This window comes from Rattus norvegicus, chromosome 5 (assembly GCF_021556685.1).
Source record: "Rattus norvegicus strain SHRSP/BbbUtx chromosome 5, alternate assembly SHRSP_T2T, whole genome shotgun sequence".
Classification (NCBI taxonomy): Eukaryota; Metazoa; Chordata; class Mammalia; order Rodentia; family Muridae; genus Rattus; species Rattus norvegicus.
The window spans coordinates 10,851,858-10,874,448 of NC_141538.1; the positions used below are offsets into that span (position 1 = coordinate 10,851,858).

Below are 22,591 nucleotides of genomic sequence, written 5' to 3' on the forward strand. Positions count from 1 at the left end.
CACCTCCTAACAGTGCCACTCCCTGTGAGCCGAGCATTCAAACACAGGAGTGTGTGGGGGCCACCAATTCACACCCCACAGTTATTTGTTAGCATTTGCCAGTAATACTGTTTTCTTTAGCTACTTCAATCACAGCACGGATATCTGCATACTCATTTCTTTTCTTCAACCCTTGTCTATACCTTGTACATACCAAGTTTATTTCACTTTTCTATCAATTATATCATTTATTGATTCTACAACTCTATACTGTTTTATTTTCTTATAATGGTATCCCATAAACAATGCATAAGTTGATCATTAAAAAATATTAAATAGACTAACTTGAAATATTATGTGATTAATAATAAGTAATTCTTTAAAATGTGTTTTTATTTGATGTGTATGAATATTTTGCCTATATGAGTATTTGTGCACTACATGCATACAGTGTGCATGGAGGCCAGAAGGGGGCGCTGGATCCCCTGGAACTGGAGTGACAGATGTTAGTCACCATGTGTGGGCCCAGAATCAAACCAGGTCCTCCAGAAGAACAGTCAGTCATTGCTCTGAACTGCTGAGTCATCTCTCCAGCCCACAACGACATGCTCTGCAATTTTAGATTTTGGTATAGAAATAGTCATCCGTTTATATATGAATATATACTAGGAAGTGTTGGCTTTTAATTTGAAGATGGCAAGCTAGGTCTTTTAAATATATAAATAACATTCTTAAATAATGGTTAGATTCCTGGTACTGCATAGTAATTTCCTCCAAATCAAAACATTCAGTCCTGGAGGGAGGCTCCTAAGACTCGGGAAGTAAATGAAACTTATGGGGCTCAGGAAATAAATAACTCACAAGTCTCAAAAAGTTCCTGAAACTTAAATAATTCACCAGGTCCTTCTCCAAGGTTATCCCAGCAATATTGATTGCTGGAGAGAAGGGACTTTCTCACCTTATTGAGCTGCCTACAAGTGATAACGGGAGCTCCAGGAATATGGCTGTCATGAGTCAACACCCCCGCTGGAATGGGCTTTTCAGTAATACATTTTTATGCAAGCTTAACACATTTTTTCTTGTTCCATGGAAACATGGCATATACCCAGACTTGTTCCATACTACAAAATAACTATAGAAACTCAACAATTAAAAGCCAATGACCCAGTCAATTCACAAATGGACAATGAACGTTTCTCCGAAGAGGATGCCTAAGTGAAAAGCAACACAAAGCCAAGCACAGATCAGAACCACAGGGTCCGGCTTCCTGCCAATTTGGATAGCTGCTGTTTTCTGAAAATAAGAAGAGGGCAGCTGCTGAGGTACCAAGAAATAAACCTTTACAGTGAGTTGATAAACTGAAAAATAAAACAATTACAGTGTGATTCTACTTCTGAGAATCATTCCGAAAACCTGACTTAAGCAGGTATCTGTGGGGCTGACTAAAACTAAAAACAGGGAAACCTGACAGATGGTGCATGAATTCCATAATGCTATATGAGTCAAGACAGCAAAGATGAACACCATGGTTGCACTTATATGAAGCACCTACAATAGGGAAATTCATAGACGAAAAGAACTGTGAATGCAGTGATTTGGAGGAAAAGGAATGGAGACTTAAGTTCCAGTAAGGAACCGTGTAAAAAGTTCTGGGCATGAATGGTGACGCTGATCACAAAAACACTAAGTCTGGAAGCTTCGTTAAGGCCAAGTCATGTCCCTAAAGTGATCAGTAATAACTGTGTCTTCCATGATGCTACCACCAAAAAAATTTTTTAAAAAATGGAACACATAATCAAATTTGGAGTCTTTAATTTCATTGGTATGTGAATAAATTAACTTACCTCTTAGCTTCTCTTCTTTCCCAGAGGGTTGAATACAAACACCATTCAGTTGGTCGAATCAGAAAATTAAAAATAATCCCTCTTGGTTGGCCTTCATCTACCGTCCAAGTGTTCCCTATTCTACATCCAGAGTTCATCACCCTCAGCCAGTCTTGGCCCTAGCCATCATCCTTCCCTCCTGAACTAGTACAATGCCTGCTACCTCTTGTGGGGCCGAAGATTTAAAAGGGCATTCTGAGCTGAGAAAATCTCAGAGAAATACATGAAAAGCCTGGCGGTGGTGGCACACACCTTCATCGAGCACTCAGGAGGATGAGGCAGGCATCTCTGAGTTTGGGGCCAGCCTGGTCTACACAGTACATTTCAGGACAGCCAGGGTTATACAGAGAGACCCTGTCTTGAAAAAAAAAAGAGTTTTAATAAAATAAAAAGCCATGCAATCGTGGCATTGCCACAGCCCACTTCAGATACCGCACTTTGCAAGTAGGTCTTTTCGAAGAAGGGGAAGGATGGGGAGCTACTAAATCTTAGTCATTTTAAAAGCCTAGCAACAGAGCTATAACAAAAGCTATGACATATATTAAATGCTTTTCACTGGGGACTGTGCCAAACGCACACCACAATGGTGAACGCAGCAGCATCTGGGCAGCGCGAGCTCTCGGCCTTGTTAACAAGGTGATGTGCGCACCATTGTGCTTGTTGGGAGTGAAGAAGACTATCCCAGCCAGTTGGCCTATAGTAGTCGGCTGACAGAAGCCCGCACCCAGTCTTACAAAGAAAGTGGTAGCCAGAAGGAAATGCAGTTATTTGTTTAGATGAGAAAAATTATTCCCCTCGGAATAAACTGCCTGTGCTCCTAAACAGAGAAAAGCATCCTGTGTGCGAACTATTTCTACCATCGGAATCTCGTGCTTGTGATTGAGTCACAGAGCTAATCGGAGTTTCATGAGAGCATTAACATCACGCAGGAACCAGTGTACTAGAGTCACAGACAAGGGGTCCTAGCTATAACCCCAGTGCCACTCAGGAGTATGAAGCAAGAGGATTTCTACTTCTAGGCCAGCCTGGGGCATATAGTGAATTCTTCATCTCAAAAATAAATGGGGATGGGTTGTCAGATAGATAGATAGATAGATAGATAGATAGATAGATAGATAGATAGATAGATAGATAGATAGATAATTATGTGCATATTAATTTCACCCATGCTTTGCCCAATGGAGTAATCTTTAGCTCTAGGGAATACAGTACCTCCAGTGGATACCTGATACCACAGATGATATTAAATCCTACACACACACACACATACACACACACACACACACACACACACACACACACACCTATAATAGTTTGATTCATAAAAGACACAGTAAGACATTAGCAATGACTAGCAATACACTAATCCCACGTAGGATAAAAGGGCTATGTGCACAGCCAGCTGCGATGACACGTGCCTCTGATCCCAGCACTTGTGGGTAATGGTACACCAATCTCTGTGTTAGAGGCCGCCAAGGAGTTCAGGCCAGCCAGGGCTACATAATGAGGCCCTATTCAAAAGAAGGAAAAAAATAAGTGCGCTGTCCCCTTCCTCCAAGTATCTTACTGTGTTTTCTCATAAGAGACACCCTGTCCAGCTCCTCTTGGGCATATCTGAGTTGCCGACATAACTCCATTTGTGCTTTGAACAGGATTAAGTAAAACCAAAGGTTACCTGCATCCAAGTGCTGGCCACATTCCTGTAGCGCTGACGATCGCCAGGGCTCCTGAGTGAGTAACAGTCGTGACATACACAGTCCACATCAATGGAGTGCAGGATGACTCATGCTCTGAGCTGCTCAGAACATGACATTTTCAGTTTCCCTCATTACTCAGAACTGCATGCAGGTCAGGTCCCAGGGCCTAGCATGGTTTGGAGAATTATCTAGTATTACTTTGCCTCAGTAGCAAATGTTCGTCTCCTGCCGTTACAGAAATGCCATCCCTCTGTTTCAAGAACCTTATTCCCCCATTCAATATACCCAGTAGCTCTAAAATCCTCATTTTCTGTTTCCTCAGGATTTCATACAGTCGCTGACAGCACCTCTGCCTTCTCTCTATTACAAACGAGGCTTGTGTGTAACTGAGCAGCTCTCTGTGTCTCACACGGAACTGAAAGGAACACCTAAGCAGGTAATTACCCTGAGTTTTTGCCATGTTCTCTTACGTTATTGACCAGCCCTTGTAATAACTGTTCTGAACAGCCATCAGCCCAGAATCTTATAAACAGGAGCACTGGGCATAGTGACGTTTTGCAATTGGATTTTGCAGTGCAGCATGGAAAGACACAAGCAGAAAGGGATTTCTAAATAGAGAACTGCAAACATGAGCGCTACTTAAAAGGATAAAAGGAGGAATTACATCAGGGAGGTTGTGGCATGGCTCAACGGCAAAGCATGAAACCTGGAATTTGGATCCCCAGCAGCTACGTTAAAAAGGAAGGCATGGTGGTGTGCAGCTCCCAGCACTGAAGGAGACAGAAAGGCAGAAAGCCCCTTAAAGTCCACTGGCTAGCAGGTCGGTACAGTTTTGGGCTCCATGTCTGAGATATAGGACAGAGAACAGATTGTGTGTGTGTGTGTGTGTGTGTGTGTGTGTGTGTGTGTGTGTGTGTGTGTGTGTGTGTGTTGGGGGTGGGGGGTTTTGCCCAAAACCAACCTCTAGCTGCCATATGGTCAGACAACCCTAGGTACACATTAAAAGAAACAGTGGAGAGAGAAGAAGAGAGAAGAGAAGAAAAGAAAAAGAAAGAAATAGAAGAAATAGTACCCAAACACCTGTTTGATCTCTGAAAGTGGGAGTCAGGTAGAAAGAAGTGTAAGGAAACTGCCATCTCTGGTTTGACCCCAAGATGCTGTTGATACGCAGTAGGTGACGGCACAGAACGAATCCTGCTGCATACTGTGTGGAAGAGAGGAAAAATGAATTTCACTACAGACCCAAGTCCAGTGTACGGGAGAACCCCTGGCATGAGGCAGCATAAGCATTTAGAAACGGAATTAAGTGGATGGAGTGTAGCTTATTACTGACTGAATGTTCTTGTTAAATTGTTCAGGCAAAAGGTTGGTCAGTGTGGGTAGCTGACCACTGAGGATGAGAGGCGGCCAGACTGAAGACCAGCGTCTGTCTCCACTTCCCTGCTATTTTACTCATCAAAGACTCCAGTGGGCTTATGCACAAGACTGGGGTGTTGGCTATGGCCACCCTGCCAGCAGGAATGGCTGGCTTTTCTAGCTTCAGTATGAAAAGGTCTTATGGAAACTATTCAGTGGTTTATACAGGCTTACTTCCCATTCTTCAGGTCAGCACATGAGGCCAAGAAAACAGGTGCCATTTTAGCATCACACCCAGACTTATGGCTGGAGTGAGGAAGGCACCCTCCCAGAAACAATGCTTACCTCGTAGGTTTCCTTTCTCAATGTGTGAACAATACTTCATAGGTCAGTCATATGCTATAGCTCAGTGACTAGGCAACCTGAGCCTTTCTTAAGACAGGGTCATTTATGTAACGCCAGCTGATCTTGAACTGTCCGAGTTCAGGCTGAGGCTGGCCAGACGCTGATCCTCAGGCCTCACTCAACCTCTGAGTACTGGAACTACAAGCGTGTGTCACCAGGCCTGGCTCGGCAACTCTACTCTTCTGGGGGACTTTGAGCATGTCTATGTCTAGGTTGTCACTTCAGGAAAAGTCTGTGACAGGGCTGATAGTGGAAAGCTAGAATCCTGAAAGCAATGAGGAGAGATGCATGTGCAATGATTCTGAATCCTCTCAGTTACCCACGCCCCTCTCTCACAAGTCTGCATGCTGGTCAGAGGGACGAACCAGAATGAAACTTTCTACCAGCTTCTAGGCAATGTTGGAATCCACTGAGGATTCATTGTTACCAGTCTTTCTACTGGATTCGGGTTTTTATAGTGTTGGGGTGTTTTCTTTTAGTTGGGAAAACAGTACAGAATTTGAAGCACTAACCAAGAAAATCAGTTTTACCTTGAGACCAGAGAAATGGCTCCGTGGTTAAAAGCACAAGAGGACAGGCTCTGATTACTAGCACCCATGTGGTGGCTCACAACCATCTGTAACTCCAGTCCTGAGTGACTGGATGGCCTGGTCTGGCGTAACTGGCACTGCGTGCATGTAGTTGCACAAGCATACATGCAGGCACACACACAGGCATAAATAAACATCCTTTTTAAAAAAAAGAAAATCAGTTCTGCATGTGGGGGTTAGAAAGAAAACGGCCCACACAGGCCTGCAGGGAGTGCACTGCTAGGAGACATGGTCTTGTTGTGACATGCTTGAAGGCAGTGTGTCACTGGGCCACAATCTGAGGTCTCAGATGCTCAAGCCAAGCCCCATGTGGCATTTTTCTCTTCCTTCTGCCTGCCAATCCAGATGTCAAACTTTCAGTTCCTTCCCCAGCACCATGTCTACCTGCATGCTGCCGTGCTTCCTGCCACGATGGTATAATAGACCAATAAACCTCTGAAACTGTAAGACAGTCCCCAATTAGATGGTTTTCTTTATAACACTTGTCATGGTCACAGTGTCTCTTTACAGAAATAGAAACCCTAGCAAAGATACTACATGAACAGACAAATTAGGAGTGAAAATGAGAACCTTGTGTATGGGGGGGGGCTACTAAGTGTGTTTGCTGTTTGTTTTGTTTTGCCTTTGAGAACATACTATGTAGCTGAGGATAACCTTGATCTTCTGATCCTCCTGTGTCTACCTCCTGAGGGTTAGATTAGAAGATGTCTGTGCTAACACACCAATTTTATGCCATGACGGAATGAGACCCAGGGCCCCATGCATGCCAGATGCATTTGCTTCTATATGAGTACTATCTTTGAAAACCCACCAAAACTATCAAGGAAAAATAGCATTGGTTACACCTCAGAAAAACTTACAGGTAGCTAAAAGAAAGGTGGCACTGGAAACTTTACAGCATACACTTGTTTAGCATTTTCAGTTTTTAATTGTTTCGTGTATTTTATATTTAAAATATATATAACAACATATTTTAATCAAAATAAGAGGCACATCCAGGTACAATGGCTGCTTCACCCAGTCAGTACTCCAGAGGCTGAGAAAGAAGCTCACAAGTGAGCCTAGTGTGACTACTACATAAGACTTTATTAAATAAGCAGACAAACTGACCCACTGTAGCAGGAAATATTTTTTATAAAAATGCACCAACCCACACTAACACTAGCTACTTCTGGCCCCTGTGCCACCGCCTCCATGGCTAGCACCATGCAGTAACCACCAATGCTCACATTCCCAGCCATCCACCCTTTGTGGTTAGCAGTCAAAAAATCCCCATAACCCAGTCAAATCAAAACTCTGGAGGCTTGTAATTTGTCAATCAGATTTATATCAGTAAATTCTCACCCCACAGCTCTCTGTACCTAGATTCTGTAGGTAGAGAACTGAATTCTCAGAAGTGCGGACATTCCTGAGAGCGCAGGTGAGACTACATCTTCTGCTCACACTCCTGGTCCAAGAATGATATGATATAATATAATATAACATAATATAATATAACATAACATAACATAACATAACATTCCTGAAGCCCTCTGGACACAGGAACACAGGAGCAGCCTAAACAGGATCCTTCCGGTTTCTGCCTGTGCCCAGACCTGACCCTGTGACAGAGCACTCTAACCACATCCTTCTGGGAGAAAGCCAGTCTCCAGGAGTACTGACACACAGGCTTACTGGAGGGTCAAACCAGCCACTTCAGGAACAGCAAGATCCACCTAACACCAGAGATAAGCAGATGTCAAGAAATAAAGGCAAGAACTTAAGCAACAGAAACCAAGGCCACTTGGCATCATCAGAACCCAGTCCCACCACCACAGCAAGCCCTGAATACCCCAACACACCAGAAAAGAAAGATTTCGATTTAAAATCACAACTCATGAAGACATTAGAGGACTCTAAGAAGGACATAAATAACTTCCTTAAAGAAATACATGACAACACAGGTAAACAGGTAGAAGCCCTTAAAGAGGAAACACATGAATCCCTTAAAGAATTAGAGGAAAACACAACCAAACAAGTGAAGGAATTGAGCAAAACCATCCAGGACTTAAAAATAGAAATGAACAATAAAGAAATCACAAAGGGAAGTGATCCTGGAGATAGAAAACCTAGGAAAGAGATCAGTGGTCATAGATGCAAACATCACCAACAGAATACAAGAGAAAGAAGAATCTTAGTGTGGAAGATACCATAGAAAAAACTGACACAACAGTCAAAGAAAATACAAAACACAAAAAGTTCCTAATCCAAAACATCCAGAAATTCCAGGACACAATGAGTAGACCACACTTAGGGATAAGAGGTATAGAGAGTAAAGACTCCCAACTTAAAGGGCCAGTGAATATCTTCAACAAAATTATAGAAGAAAATTTCACTAACCTAAAGAAAACATAAAAGTAGCCTACAGACTCCCAATAGATTGAACCAGAAAAGATGTTCCTCTGTCACATAATAGTCAAAACACCAAATGAATAAAACAAAGAATATTAAAAGCAGCAAGGGGAAAAAGTCAAGTAATATATAAAGGCAATTCTATCAGAATGACACCAGACTTCTCACCAGAGACTATGAAAGCCAGAGGATCCTGGGCAGATGTCATACAGATCCTAAGCGAACACAAATGCCAGCCCAGGTTACTGTATCCAGCAAAATTCTCAATTAACATAGATGGAGAAACCAAGATAGTCCATGACAAAACCAAATTTACACGATATCTTTCCACAAATCCAGCCCTACAAAGGATAATAGATGGAAAACTCAAACACAGGGAGGGAAATGACACCCTAGAAAAAGCAAGAAGTAATCTAATTTCAACTAATCCAAAACAAGATAACCACAAAAACATAATTCCGACTCTAACAACAAAAATAAAGGGAAACAGTAATCATTGGTCCCTATTATATCTCAACATCAATGAACTCAATTCTTCAATAAAAAGACATAGACAAACAGAATGAATACTAAAAGAGGACTCAGCATTTTGCTGCATACAAGAAACATACCTCAGTGACCAAGACAGACACTACCTCAGAGTAAAAGGCTGGAAAATAAATTTACAAGCAAATGGTCCCAAGAAACAAGCTGGAGTAGCAATTCTAATATTAAAAATATTGACTTTCAACCAAAAGTTATCAAAAAAGATAAGGAAGGACACTTCATATTCATCAAGGAAAAAAATCCACCAAGATGAACTCTCAATACTGAATATCCATGTTCCAAATGCAAGGGCACCTACATTCATAAAAGAAACCTTTCTAAACCTCAAAGAACACATTGTACCTCACACAATAATAGTGGGAGACTTCAACACCCCACTCTCATCAAGGGATAGATCATGGAAAAAGAAACTAAACAGACACATAGAGAAACTAACAGAAGTTATGAACCAAATGGATTTAATAGATATTTATAATACACTTCATCCTAAAACAAAAGGATATACCGGGGCTGGAGAGATGGCTCAGTGGTTAAGAGCACCGACTGCTCTTCCTGAGGTCCTGAGTTCAAATCCCAGCAACCACATGGTGGCTCACAGCCATCTGTGATGAGATTCGATGCCCTCTTCTGGTGTGTCTGAAGACAGCTACAGTGTACTCATATACAATAAATAAATCTTTAAAAAAAAAAAAAAGGATATACCTTCTTCTCAGCACCTCATGGTACCGTCTCCAAAACTGATCATATAATTGGTCACAACACAGGCCTCAACAAGTACAAGAAGATTGAAATAATCCCATGCATCCTATCAGATCACAATGGATTAAGGCTGGTCTTCAGTAACAACAAAAAAGACAGAAAGTCAATATACACATGGAAGTTGAACAATGCTTTACTCAATGATAACCTGGTCAAGGAAGAAATAAAGAAATTAAAAACTTTTTAGAATTTAATAAATAATGAAGGCACAATATACCCAAACTTATGGGACACAATGAAAGCTGTGCTAAGAGGAAAACTTGTAGCTCTGAGTGCCTCCAAAAAGAAACTGGAGAGAGCATACATTAGCAGCTTGACAGCACACCTAAAAGTTGTAGAACAAAAAGAAGCAAATACGCCCACAGGAAATAATCAAACTCAGGGCTAAAATCAACCAAGTAGAAATAAAAAGAACTATACAAAGAATCAACAAAACCAGGAGCTGGTTCTTTGAGAAAATCAACAAGATAGATAAAACCTTAGCCAAACTAACCAGAGGGCATAGAGAATGTATCCAAATTAACAAAATCAGGAATGAAAAGAAAGATACAAGAAGAGAAACTGGAGAAATTCAAAAAATCAGATCCTACTACAAAATCCTACACTCAACAAAACTGAGAAATCTGGAGGAAATGGACAATTTTCTAGGCAGATACTTTGCCAAGTACCAAAGATAAATCAGGATCAGATAAACCATTTGAACAGGCCCATAACTCCCCCCCCCAAAAAAAATAGAAGTAGCCCAGGACCAGACGGGATTAGTGCAGAATTCTATCAAACCTTCATAGAAGACCTAACACTAATCCTGTCCAAACTGTTCCACAAAATAGAAACAGAAGGAGCACTACCCAATTCCTTCTATGAAGCCACACCCTTATACGTAATTAAGGGTAATACTTAATTACCCTTATACGTAAACCACACGAAGACCCAACAAAGAAAGAGGACTTCAGAACAATTTCCCTTATGAATATTGATGCAAAAACACTCAATAAAATTATTGCAAACTGAATCCAAGAATACATCAAAACGATCATCCATCATGATCAAGTAGGCTTCATCCCAGGCATAGAGGGATGGTACAATATATGGAAATCCATCAATGTATATCCATCCATTATATAAACAAACTCAAAGAGAAAACCCACATGATCATCTCATTAGATGCTGAGAAGCATTTGACAAAATTCAATGCCACTTAATGTTAAAAGTCTTGGAAAGATCAGGAATTCAAGGCCCATACCTAAAATAGTAAAAAAACAAAATACAGCAAACCAGTAGCTAACATCAAACTAAATGGAAAGAAACTTGAAGCAATCCCACTAAAATCAGGGACTGGGCAAGGCTGCCCATTCTCTCCCTACTTATTCAATATAATACTCGAAGTCCTAGCCAGAGCAATCAGACAAGGAAAGGAGGCCAAAGGGATACAAATTGGAAAGGAAGAAATAAAAATATCACTATTTGCAGACGATATGGTAGGATACTTAAGTAACCCCAAAAGTTTCACCAGAGAACTCCTACAGCTAATAAACAACTTCAGCAAAGTGACTGGGTATAAAATTAACTCAAACAAATCAGTAGCCTTCCTCTACTCAAAGGATAAACAGACTGAGACAGAAATTAGGGAAATGACGCCCTTCACAATAGTCACAAATAATATAAAATACCTCGGTGTGACTTTAGCCAAGCAAGTAAAAGATCTGTATGACAAGAACTTCAACTCTGAAGAAAGAAGTCAAAGAAGATCTCAGAAGATGGAAAGATCTCCCATGCTCATGGATTGGCAGGATTAATATAGTAAAAATGGCCATCTTGCCAAAAGCAATCTACAGATTCAATGCAATCCCCATCAAAATTCCAACTCAATTCTTCATAGAGATAGAAAGAGCAATTTGGAAATTCATTTGGAATAACAAAAAACCCAGAATAGTGAAAACTATACTCAACAATAAAAGAACTTCTAGGGAATCACCATCTCTGACTTCAAGCAGTATTACAGAGCAATAGTCATAAAAGTCATGTATGGTATTGGTACAGAGACAGGCAGATAGATCAGTGGAACAGAATTAAAGACCCAGAAATCAACCCACACACCTATGGTCACCTGATCTTTGACAAAGGAGCTAAAACTATCCAATGGAAAAAAAGAGCATTTTCAACAAATGGTGCTGGTTCAACTGGAGGTCAGCACGTAGAAGAATACAAATCAACCCATTCTTATTGCCCTGAACAAAGCTCAAGTCCAAATGGATCAAGGACCTCCAAATTAAACCAGATACACTCAAACTATTAGAAGAAAGAGTGGGGCAGAGACTCAAATACATGAGCACTGGGGAAAATTTCCAGAACAGAACATCAATGGTTTATACTCTAAGATCAAGAATCAACAAATAGGACCTCATAAAATTACCTTCTATAAGCCAAAGGACACTGTCATTAGGAAAAAACAGCAATCAACAGATTGGGAAAAGATCTTTACCAATCCCACATCTGATAAACGGCTAATATCCAGTACATATAAAGAACCCAAGAAGTTAGAATCCAGAGAATCATATAACCCTATTAAAAATGGGGTTCTCAACTGAAGAGTATTGAATGACTGAGAAGCACCTAAAGAAATGTTCAACATCTTTAGTCATAAGGGAAATGCAAATCAAAACAACCCTGAGATTTCACCTCACACCAGTGAGAATGGCTAAGATCAAAAACTCAGGTGACAGCAGATGCTGACGAGGATGTGGAGAAAGAGGAACACTCCTCCATTGTTGGTGGGATTGCAGACTGGTACAACCACTCTAGAAATCAGTCTGGAGGTTCCTCAGAAAATTGGACATTGAACTACCTGAGGACCCAGCTATACCTCTCTTGGGCATATACCCAAAAGATGCCCCAACATATAACAAAGACACATGCTCCACTATGTTCATAGCAGCCTTATTTATAATAGTCAGAAGCTGGAAACAACCCAGATGTCCCTTCAACAGAGGAATGGATACAGAAAATGTGGTACATCTACACAATGGAATACTATTCAGGTGTACTCCAAAGAGGACACATGGACAGACACATGGCTCCAGCTGCATATGTAGCAGAGGATGACCTTGTTGGGCATCAATGGTAGGAGAAGCCCTTGGTCCTGCCAAGGCTCGACCCCCCCAGTGCAGGGGAATATCAGGGTAAGGAGGCAGGAAGGGGTGGGTGGATGGGTTGGGGAACAGCCTTATAGAAGAAGGGGGAGAGGGATGGGGTGGGGAGTTTATGGACAGGAAACCAGGAAAGGGGGTAACATTTGAAATGTAAATAAATAAAAATATCCAATAAAAGAAAAAAGAAAAAATTCTCACCCCACAAAATGTTCAAACAATAAACTCAGAGCCAGTTGATGTTGATATAAACTGCCCACCTAGATAAGACAAATTGTCCTGTAATTATCCATTGCTTATAAGATATTCATAGCTACCTGTGGCTATTTAAAGCCATGCAAAATCTGGATCACTTTCTCTTTCTTCCTTCCTTCCTTCCTTTCTTCCTTCTTTCCTTCCTTCCTGCCTTCCTTCCTTCCTCTCTCCTTCCTATCTCTCCTGCCTCTCAAAAACCCTCAGCCTGCCCTCCTTTCTACTGTCCAATCACAGGCTCTAGCCTGGTCTTTCACCTGCCTTCACCTGCTTACAGACAGCAATCTATAGCACACACTGGCTCTGTGGAATCTAATGAAAAAGATCTTCATCCACAGCAGTGGGAAAGTACATGACCTATGGGAAAATGGATCATGAGTGCGCGCGCGTACACACACACACACACACACACACACACACACACACACACACACACACATGGTATTGAGGTATTGAGAAGCCAATGAAAGAGTTCTGGATCAGAGATTGAGGGGATAGTGCATTATGGGACTGCACTTAAAGTAATGGGTGAGTTCGTGTAGACAGTCTGGCAGTGGCTACGCAGGCAAAGCCCTGGGAGATTTAGAAAGACTTAACTGGGACCAGGCAACTGCAGCAAGGTGTATCTGGTGTCTGGGGAAGAAAGATAAATATATTGGGCATTTTCCTTGGAAATTTCAACTCTTTGCTAATGATTATTTACAACAGATTGGTCACGTGTTTATCATTACTCCTGTCTGAGATCCGCTCAAAAACAGTGAAGTCTCAGGAGTGCTTGAGATTCTGGGTTCAATCCCAACCACCACCAAAAAGAAACTGTGAGTAAATAAAGGTTTGCACTTATAAAAAGCAGCAGTAGAAGTTATGGGTCTGGCATTAGTTTCCCATCACTGTAACCAGTAAACTAAGTTCATTCAAATTAAAAGAAGAAGTGGCAGTGTTTTAGGGTTCAGTCCATGCTTCGTAGGGGAGCACGTGATAGAGGAACTGCTTACCTTACACAAGACATATTCCTGTGGTCCACAAAAGAACAACTCACTCCACCTAGGCCTGGAGATCCGAACACGGAGGCGCTCGCCCTGCAGACGATTCTGATCTGCAGGATTCTTGAAAGCCTCTGTGTGGAACGTATCTCCACATAGCCTTACCACTGCTGTGCGGACGGACCGACGCCACTTTAAACACCCATACAAGGTGTGAGTAAAGACTGTGAAAGAAGAATAGAATTCCATTCTCCTTAATTTACCAATGGCCAGAATACTGACTTGCAAGTATGTGAATGCCAGATTGAATATAGAAAATAATCCTGTACCAAAAATGGGTGTTCCTTCACATACAGTCGTGTCTTCTCTGATAGAATGCCCCACTCCTCTACAGGAACACCTACCGGTTGACAGAAATCCCCATAAAAATTTTAGCATTGCAAAACCAAAGAGTAACAGATGCACAAACATAAAACAAGCTGTAAGTGAAACTGACAGTGCAGAGGAACATTTTAATTAGTACCTTCAGACTGAAAGACATTCATAAAAGAAGTATAAAAATGTATAAAAAAGTATAAAAATTCATAAAAGAAGTATAGTATAAAAATAGCTCCATTCAAAAATCACTTGAAAGCAAAGTTAACCAAAACGAATAAGATTTTTGGGAAATAAAGTTGCATTTTTTTCAAAATTTAGAACAAGGAAAAAAGATGTGAAAACTAGAAAAGATAGAAAGCCTTAGGATAAAAACAAATAGTAACATTGAAGGGATAGGAACATCACACCAGGGGTAGGGGGAACACCTGAAAATAGAGATGGAAATATCTGAAAAATAAGGATGAGGACATTTCTCAGAACTGTAGAACATGGTTTTAAACTAGAAGGGTTTATGTAGGATCCAGTGATGTGACAGAAAGACACAATCCATCCAAGTCATACCATTAAAAATGTTAAGAAACCCAGACACCGTGGGAGAGAGACCCGACCGCCTGGTCAGGTGGGCACTCCTGAGGCTGCAGAGCGGAAGAGACCACCAACACTGCCCACCCCTGCCCACATCCCTGGCCCAAGAGGAAACTGTATAAGGCCTCTGGGTCCCCGTGGGGGAGGGCCCAGGAGCGGCAGGACCGCTGCCTCTGAGACACCGCCGGAACCTGAAGGAAACAGACTGGATAAACAGTTCTCTGCACCCAAATCCCGTGGGAGGGAGAGCTAAACCCTCAGAGAGGCAGACACGCCTGGGAAACCAGAAGAGACTGCACTCTGCATACACATCTCGGACGCCAGAGGAAAACAGCAAACGCCATCTGGAACCCTGGTGCACTAAAGCTCCCGGAAACGGCAGCACAGATCTTCCTGGTTGCTGCTGCCGTGGAGAGCTCTTGGGCAGCACCACGAGAGCAAACTTGAGCCTCGGGACCACAGGTAAGACCAACTTTTCTGCTGCAAGTGACCTGTCTGGTGAACTCAAGACACGGGCCCACAGGAACTGCTGAAGACCTGTAGAGAGGGAAAACTACACGCCCGAAAGCAGAACACTCTGTCCCCATAACAGGCTGAAAGAAAACAGGAAAACAGGTCTACAGCACTCCTGACACACAGGCTTATAAGGCAGTCTAGCCACTGTCAGAAATAGCAGAACAAAGTAACACTAGAGATAATCTGATGGCAAGAGGCAAGCGCAGGAACCCAAGCAACAGAAACCAAGACTACATGGCACCATCGGAGCCCAATTCTCCCACCAAAACAAACATGGAATATCCAAACACACCAGAAAAGCAAGATCTAGTTTCAAAATCATATTTGATCATGATGCTGGAGGACTTCAAGAAAGACGTGAAGAACTCCCTTAGAGAACAAGTAGAAGCCTACAGAGAGGAATCACAAAAATGCCTGAAAGAATTCCAGGAAAACATAATTAAACAAGTAGAAGCCCATAGAGAGGAGTCACAAAAATCCCTGAAAGAATTCCAGGAAAACACAATCAAACAGTTGAAGGAATTAAAAATGGAAATAGAAGCAATCAAGAAAGAACACATGGAAACAACCCTGGATATAGGAAACCAAAAGAAGAGACAAGGAGCTGCAGATACAAGCTTCACCAACAGAATACAGGAGATGGAAGAGAGAATCTCAGGAGCAGAAGATTCCATAGAAATCATTGACTCAACTGTCAAAGATAATGTAAAGCGGAAAAAGCTACTGGTCCAAAACATACAGGAAATCCAGGACTCAATGAGAAGATCAAACCTAAGGATAATAGGTATAGAAGAGAGTGAAGACTCCCAGCTCAAAGGACCAGTAAATATCTTCAACAAAATCATAGAAGAAAACTTCCCTAACCTAAAAAAAGAGATATCCACAGGCATACAAGAAGCCTACAGAACTCCAAATAGATTGGACCAGAAAAGAAACACCACCCGTCACATAATAGTCAAAACACCAAACGCACAAAATAAAGAAAGAATATTAAAAGCAGTAAGGGAAAAAGGTCAAGTAACATATAAAGGCAGACCTATCAGAATCACACCAGACTTTTCGCCAGAAACTATGAAGGCCAGAATATCCTGGACAGATGTCATACAGACCCTAAGAGAACACAAATGCCAGCCCAGGTTACTGTATCCTGCAAAACTCTCAATTAACATAGATGGAGAAACCAAGATATTCCATGACAAAAACAAATTTACACAATATCTTTCTACAAATCCAGCACTACAAAGGATAATAAATGGTAAAACCCAACATAAGGAGGCAAGCTATACCCTAGAAGAAGCAAGAAACTAATCGTCTTGGCAACAAAACAAAGAGAAGAAAAGCACACAAACATAACCTCACATCCAAATATGAATACGACAGGAAGCAATAATCACTATTCCTTAATATCTCTCAACATCAATGGCCTCAACTCCCCAATAAAGAGACATAGATTAACAAACTGGATACACAACGAGGACCCTGCATTCTGCTGCCTACAGGAAACACACCTCAGAGACAAAGACAGACACTACCTCAGAGTGAAAGGCTGGAAAACAACTTTCCAAGCAAATGGTCGGAAGAAGCAAGCTGGAGTTGCCATTCTAATATCAGATAAAATCAATTTTCAACTAAAAGTCATCAAAAAAGATAAGGAAGGACACTTCATATTCATCAAAGGAAAAATCCACCAAGATGAACTCTCAATCCTAAATATCTATGCCCCAAATACAAGGGCACCTACATACGTAAAAGAAACCTTACTAAAGCTCAAAACACACATTGCACCTCATACAATAATAGTGGGAGATTTCAACACCCCACTCTCATCAATGGACAGATCATGGAAACAGAAATTAAACAGAGACATAGACAGACTAAGAGAAGTCATGAGCCAAATGGACTTAACGGATATTTATAGAACATTCTATCCTAAAGCAGAAGGATATACCTTCTTCTCAGCTCCTCATGGTACTTTCTCCAAAACTGACCATATAATTGGTCAAAAAACGGGCCTCAACAGGTACAGAAAGATAGAAATAATCCCATGCGTGCTATCGGACCACCACAGCCTAAAACTGGTCTTCAATAACAATAAGGGAAGAATGCCCACATATACGTGGAAATTGAACAATGCTCTACTCAATGATAACCTGGTCAAGGAAGAAATAAAGAAAGAAATTAAAGACTTTTTAGAATTTAATGAAAATGAAGGTACAACATACCCAAACTTATGGGACACAATGAAAGCTGTGCTAAGAGGAAAATTCATAGCGCTGAGTGCCTGCAGAAAGAAACAGGAAAGAGCATATGTCAGCAGCTTGACAGCACACCTAAAAGCTCTAGAACAAAAAGAAGCAAATACACCCAGGAGGAGTAGAAGGCAGGAAATAATCAAACTCAGAGGTGAAATCAACCAAGTAGAAACAAAAAGGACCATAGAATCAACAGAACCAAAAGTTGGTTCTTTGAGAAAATCAACAAGATAGATAAACTCTTAGCCAGACCAACGAGAGGACACAGAGAGTGTGTCCAAATTAACAAACTCAGAAATGAAAAGGGAGACATAACTACAGATTCAGAGGAAATTCAAAAAATCATCAGATCTTACTATAAAAACCTATATTCAACAAAATTTGAAAATCTTCAGGAAATGGACAATTTCCTAGACAGATACCAGGTACCGAAGTTAAATCAGGAACAGATAAACCAGTTAAACAACCCCATAACTCCTAAGGAAATAGAAGCAGTCATTAAAGGTCTCCCAACCAAAAAGAGCCCAGGTCCAGACGGGTTTAGTGCAGAATTCTATCAGACCTTCATAGAAGACCTCATACCAATATTATCCAAACTATTCCACAAAATTGAAACAGATGGAGCACTACCGAATTCCTTCTATGAAGCCACAATTACTCTTATACCTAAACCACACAAAGACCCAACAAAGAAAGAGAACTTTGGACCAATTTCCCTTATGAATATCGACGCAAAAATACTCAATAAAATTTTGGCAAACTGAATCCAAGAGCACATCAAAACAATCATCCACCATGATCAAGTAGGCTTCATCCCAGGCATGCAGGGATGGTTTAATATACAGAAAACCATCAACGTGATCCATTATATAAACAAACTGAAAGAACAAAACCACATGATCATTTCCTTAGATGCTGAGAAAGCATTTGACAAAATTCAACACCCCTTCATGATAAAAGTCCTGGAAAGAATAGGAATTCAAGGCCCATACTTAAACATAGTAAAAGCCATATACAGCAAACCAGTTGCTAACATTAAACTAAATGGAGAGAAACTTGAAGCAATCCCACTAAAATCAAGGACTAGACAAGGCTGCCCACTCTCTCCCTACTTATTCAATATAGTTCTTGAAGTTCTAGCCAGAGCAATCAGACAACAAAAGGAGATCAAGGGGATACAGATCGGAAAAGAAGAAGTCAAAATATCACTATTTGCAGATGATATGATAGTATACTTAAGTGATCCCAAAAGTTCCACCAGAGAACTACTAAAGCTGATAAACAACTTCAGCAAAGTGGCTGGGTATAAAATTAACTCAAATAAATCAGTAGCCTTCCTCTACACAAAAGAGAAACAAGCCGAGAAAGAAATTAGGGAAACGACACCCTTCATAATAGACCCAAATAATATAAAGTACCTCGGTGTGACTTTAACCAAGCAAGTAAAAGATCTGTACAATAAGAACTTCAAGACACTGAAGAAAGAAATTGAAGAAGACCTCAGAAGATGGAAAGATCTCCCATGCTCATGGATTGGCAGGATCAATATAGTAAAAATGGCCATTTTACCAAAAGCGATCTACAGATTCAATGCAATCCCCATCAAAATACCAATCCAATTCTTCAAAGAGTTAGACAGAACAATTTGCAAATTCATCTGGAATAACAAAAAACCCAGGATAGCTAAAACTATCCTCAACAATAAAAGGACTTCAGGGGGAATCACTATCCCTGAACTCAAGCAGTATTACAGAGCAATAGTGATAAAAACTGCATGGTATTGGTACAGAGACAGACAGATAGACCAATGGAATAGAATTGAAGACCCAGAAATGAACCTACACACCTATGGTCACTTGATTTTTGACAAAGGAGCCAAAACCATCCAATGGGAAAAAGATAGCATTTTCAGCAAATGGTGCTGGTTCAACTGGAGGTCAATATGTAGAAGAATGCAGATTGATCCATGCTTATCACCCTGTACAAAGCTTAAGTCCAAGTGGATCAAGGACCTCCACATCAAACCAGACACACTCAAACTAATAGAAGAAAAACTAAGGAAGCATCTGGAACACATGGGCACTGGAAAAAATTTCCTGAACAAAACACCAATGGCTTATGCTCTAAGATCAAGAATCGACAAATGGGATCTCATAAAACTGCAAAGCTTCTGTAAGGCAAAGGACTCTGTGGTTAGGACAAAACGGCAACCAACAGATTGGGAAAAGATCTTTACCAATCCTACAACAGATAGAGGCCTTATATCCAAAATATACAAAGAACTCAAGAAGTTAGACTGCAGGGAGACAAATAACCCTATTAAAAAATGGGGTTCAGAGCTAAACAAAGAATTCACAGCTGAGGAATCCTGAACAGCTGAGAAGCACCTAAAGAAATGCTCAACATTTTCAGTCATGGGGAAATACAAATCAAAACAACCCTGAGATTTCACCTCACACCAGTGAGAATGGCTAAGATCAAAAACTCAGGTGACAGCAGACGCTGGCGAGGATGTGGAGAAAGAGGAACACTCCTCCATTGTTGGTGGGATTGCAGACTGGTAAAACCATTCTGGAAATCAGTCTGGAGGTTCCTCAGAAAACTGAACATTCCAGTACCTGAGGGCCCAGCTATACCTCTCTTGGGCATATACCCAAAAGATGCCCCAACATATAAAAAAGACACGTGCTCCACTATGTTCATCGCAGCCTTATTTATAATAGCCAGAAACTGGAAAGAACCCAGATGCCCTTCAACAGAGGAATGGATACAGAAAATGTGGTACATCTACACAATGGAATATTACTCAGCTATCAAAAACAACGGCTTTATGAAATTCGTAGGCAAATGGTTGGAACTGGAAAATATCATTCTGAGTGAGCTAACCCAATCACAGAAAGACATACATGGTATGCATTCATTGATAAGTGGCTATTAGCCCAAATGCTTGAATTACCCTAGATGCCTAGAACAAATGAAACTCAAGACGGATGATCAAAATGTGAATGTTTCACGCCTTCTTTAAAAGGGGAACAAGAATACCCTTGGCAGGGAAGAGAGAGGCAAAGATTAAAACAGAGACTGAAGTAACACCCATTCAGAGCCTGCCCCACATGTGGCCCATACATATACAGCCACCCAATTAGACAAGATGGATGAAGCAAAGAAGTGCAGACCGACAGGAACCGGATGTAGATCGCTCCTGAGAGACACAGCCAGAATACAGCAAATACAGAGGCGAATGCCAGCAGCAAACCACTGAACTGAGAATAGAACCCCCGTTGAAGGAACCAGAGAAAGAACTGGAAGAGCTTGAAGGGGCTCGAGACCCCATATGTACAACAATGCCAAGCAACCAGAGCTTCCAGGGACTAAGCCACTACCTAAAGACTATACATGGACTGACCCTGGACTCTGACCCCATAGGTAGCAATGAATAGCCTAGTAAGAGCACCAGTGGAAGGGGAAGCCCTGGGTCCTGCTAAGACTGAACCCCCAGTGAACTAGACTGTTGGGGGGAGGGCGGCAATGGGGGGAGGGTTGGGAGGGGAATACCCATAAGGAAGGGGAGGGGGGAGGGGGATTTTTGCCCGGAAACCGGGAAAGGGAATAACACTCGAAATGTATATAAGAAATACTCAAGTTAATATAAAAAAAAAAAGTAAAATCAACAGAATACAGAAAAAAATGTAAAGAAACTAAGTAAGAAGAGGCCTGTTGAAGACTTTAAGTTGGGGACTTGGAATCACAAAGAAGCATAATAAGGATGGTGCTACTTTTCTTAGAGGGAGAATTACGTGCATACTAGAAATATTTAGTCAACTAGATAATCATGTATGAATGAAAGGAATAGAAGATCTACCAGTCATGCACCATCTCTTTAGATCCTGGATGAAAAGAGAAAATAGCAATGTATACATGCACACAGACATATGCACGCACATATGCAAGAAAGCACATTGTCAGGAGGACGATCACTAACGTGTGTCAGGTCTCCATTGTTCTCGTTCTGTGATTAAGCCGTTAGAAGAAATGGCCTATTGTGGTCCAGCTTTCAATGGAAAAGTGATCTGACTTTGTCCCAATAGACCCCACGTCATAAAGGCTCAACCATCTCCCCATAGGCTGCTGAGCCCTCAGTGTGTAGACCTCATTCTCAGCCCATCATCACATGCCCAAGGTCAGATCCAGATTAAGGCAGGAGGAAGGGACTTCAAAGAGAGATCCCCAAGGTTCAGAGGAGTGAAGCAATAAGGTGATCCCCAGGGGTTAGAAGAGTGAAGCTAGAGGGTGTCTGTTTACAAGGGAAAATAGTAATAAAATAACAAGATTAAGAAAATGGAGTTTTGTAATTTTTTATTATCTCCTATAATAATAGGAAGCCTAAAATTGGCAAACCAAAACATAGCTGTACAAGCTGCATGTTGGTTTTAGAAGGTATACAATCTAAAACCAACACATAACTCAAGTGTAAAATTATAAGCCTTTTAAGTTAGATGGTAGAGTGCTTTACCTAAATTGACAGATTGATGGACTGGATGTCATTTGTACCTCATACTATGTAATTTACTTGTCATGACTTTTTTTCACTCATATCTGAGAGAAGAGGGGATTTTTTTGACAGAAAAGGTGAGGTGTAGTAGAATTTTCCCCTAGTTAATTAATTAGATAATAAAAACAACAAGAAGCTAGTCACTACGGGTAAGAAGGAGAAGGAGGGCCTCCAGGTTCAAGAGAGGAAGAGGGGACACAGAGGAAGGGAGAGTATTTTGGTATGGCAAGGAAGCAAGCAAGATGTAAACAGGGAACTGTTAGATCTGATGGTGGATTGCACCACTGGAAGATTTCTTTTTTATTTTTTATTTTTCTTGGA

General features: G+C 41.1%; 2 long non-coding RNA genes across 3 annotated transcripts in view; one reads left to right on the top strand and one right to left on the bottom strand.

Moving 5' to 3' along the window:
* LOC120102808 (uncharacterized) overlaps nucleotides 1-22,591 on the bottom strand; it is a 40,158-nt gene that overhangs the window by 10,892 nt on the left and 6,675 nt on the right. The window lies entirely within an intron of this gene.
* Nucleotides 451-22,591, top strand: part of LOC148005618 (uncharacterized) — a 31,476-nt gene continuing 9,335 nt past the window's right edge. The window contains exons 1-4 of one of the 2 annotated variants that reach the window (XR_015620608.1): nucleotides 451-3,593; nucleotides 3,882-3,995; nucleotides 4,134-4,379; nucleotides 4,918-6,067. This is a non-coding gene — a long non-coding RNA (uncharacterized LOC148005618). Of the gene's footprint in view, nucleotides 3,594-3,881; nucleotides 3,996-4,133; nucleotides 4,380-4,917; nucleotides 6,068-22,591 lie in introns of those variants that run through there. The other variant, XR_015620609.1, reaches the window with a different exon arrangement.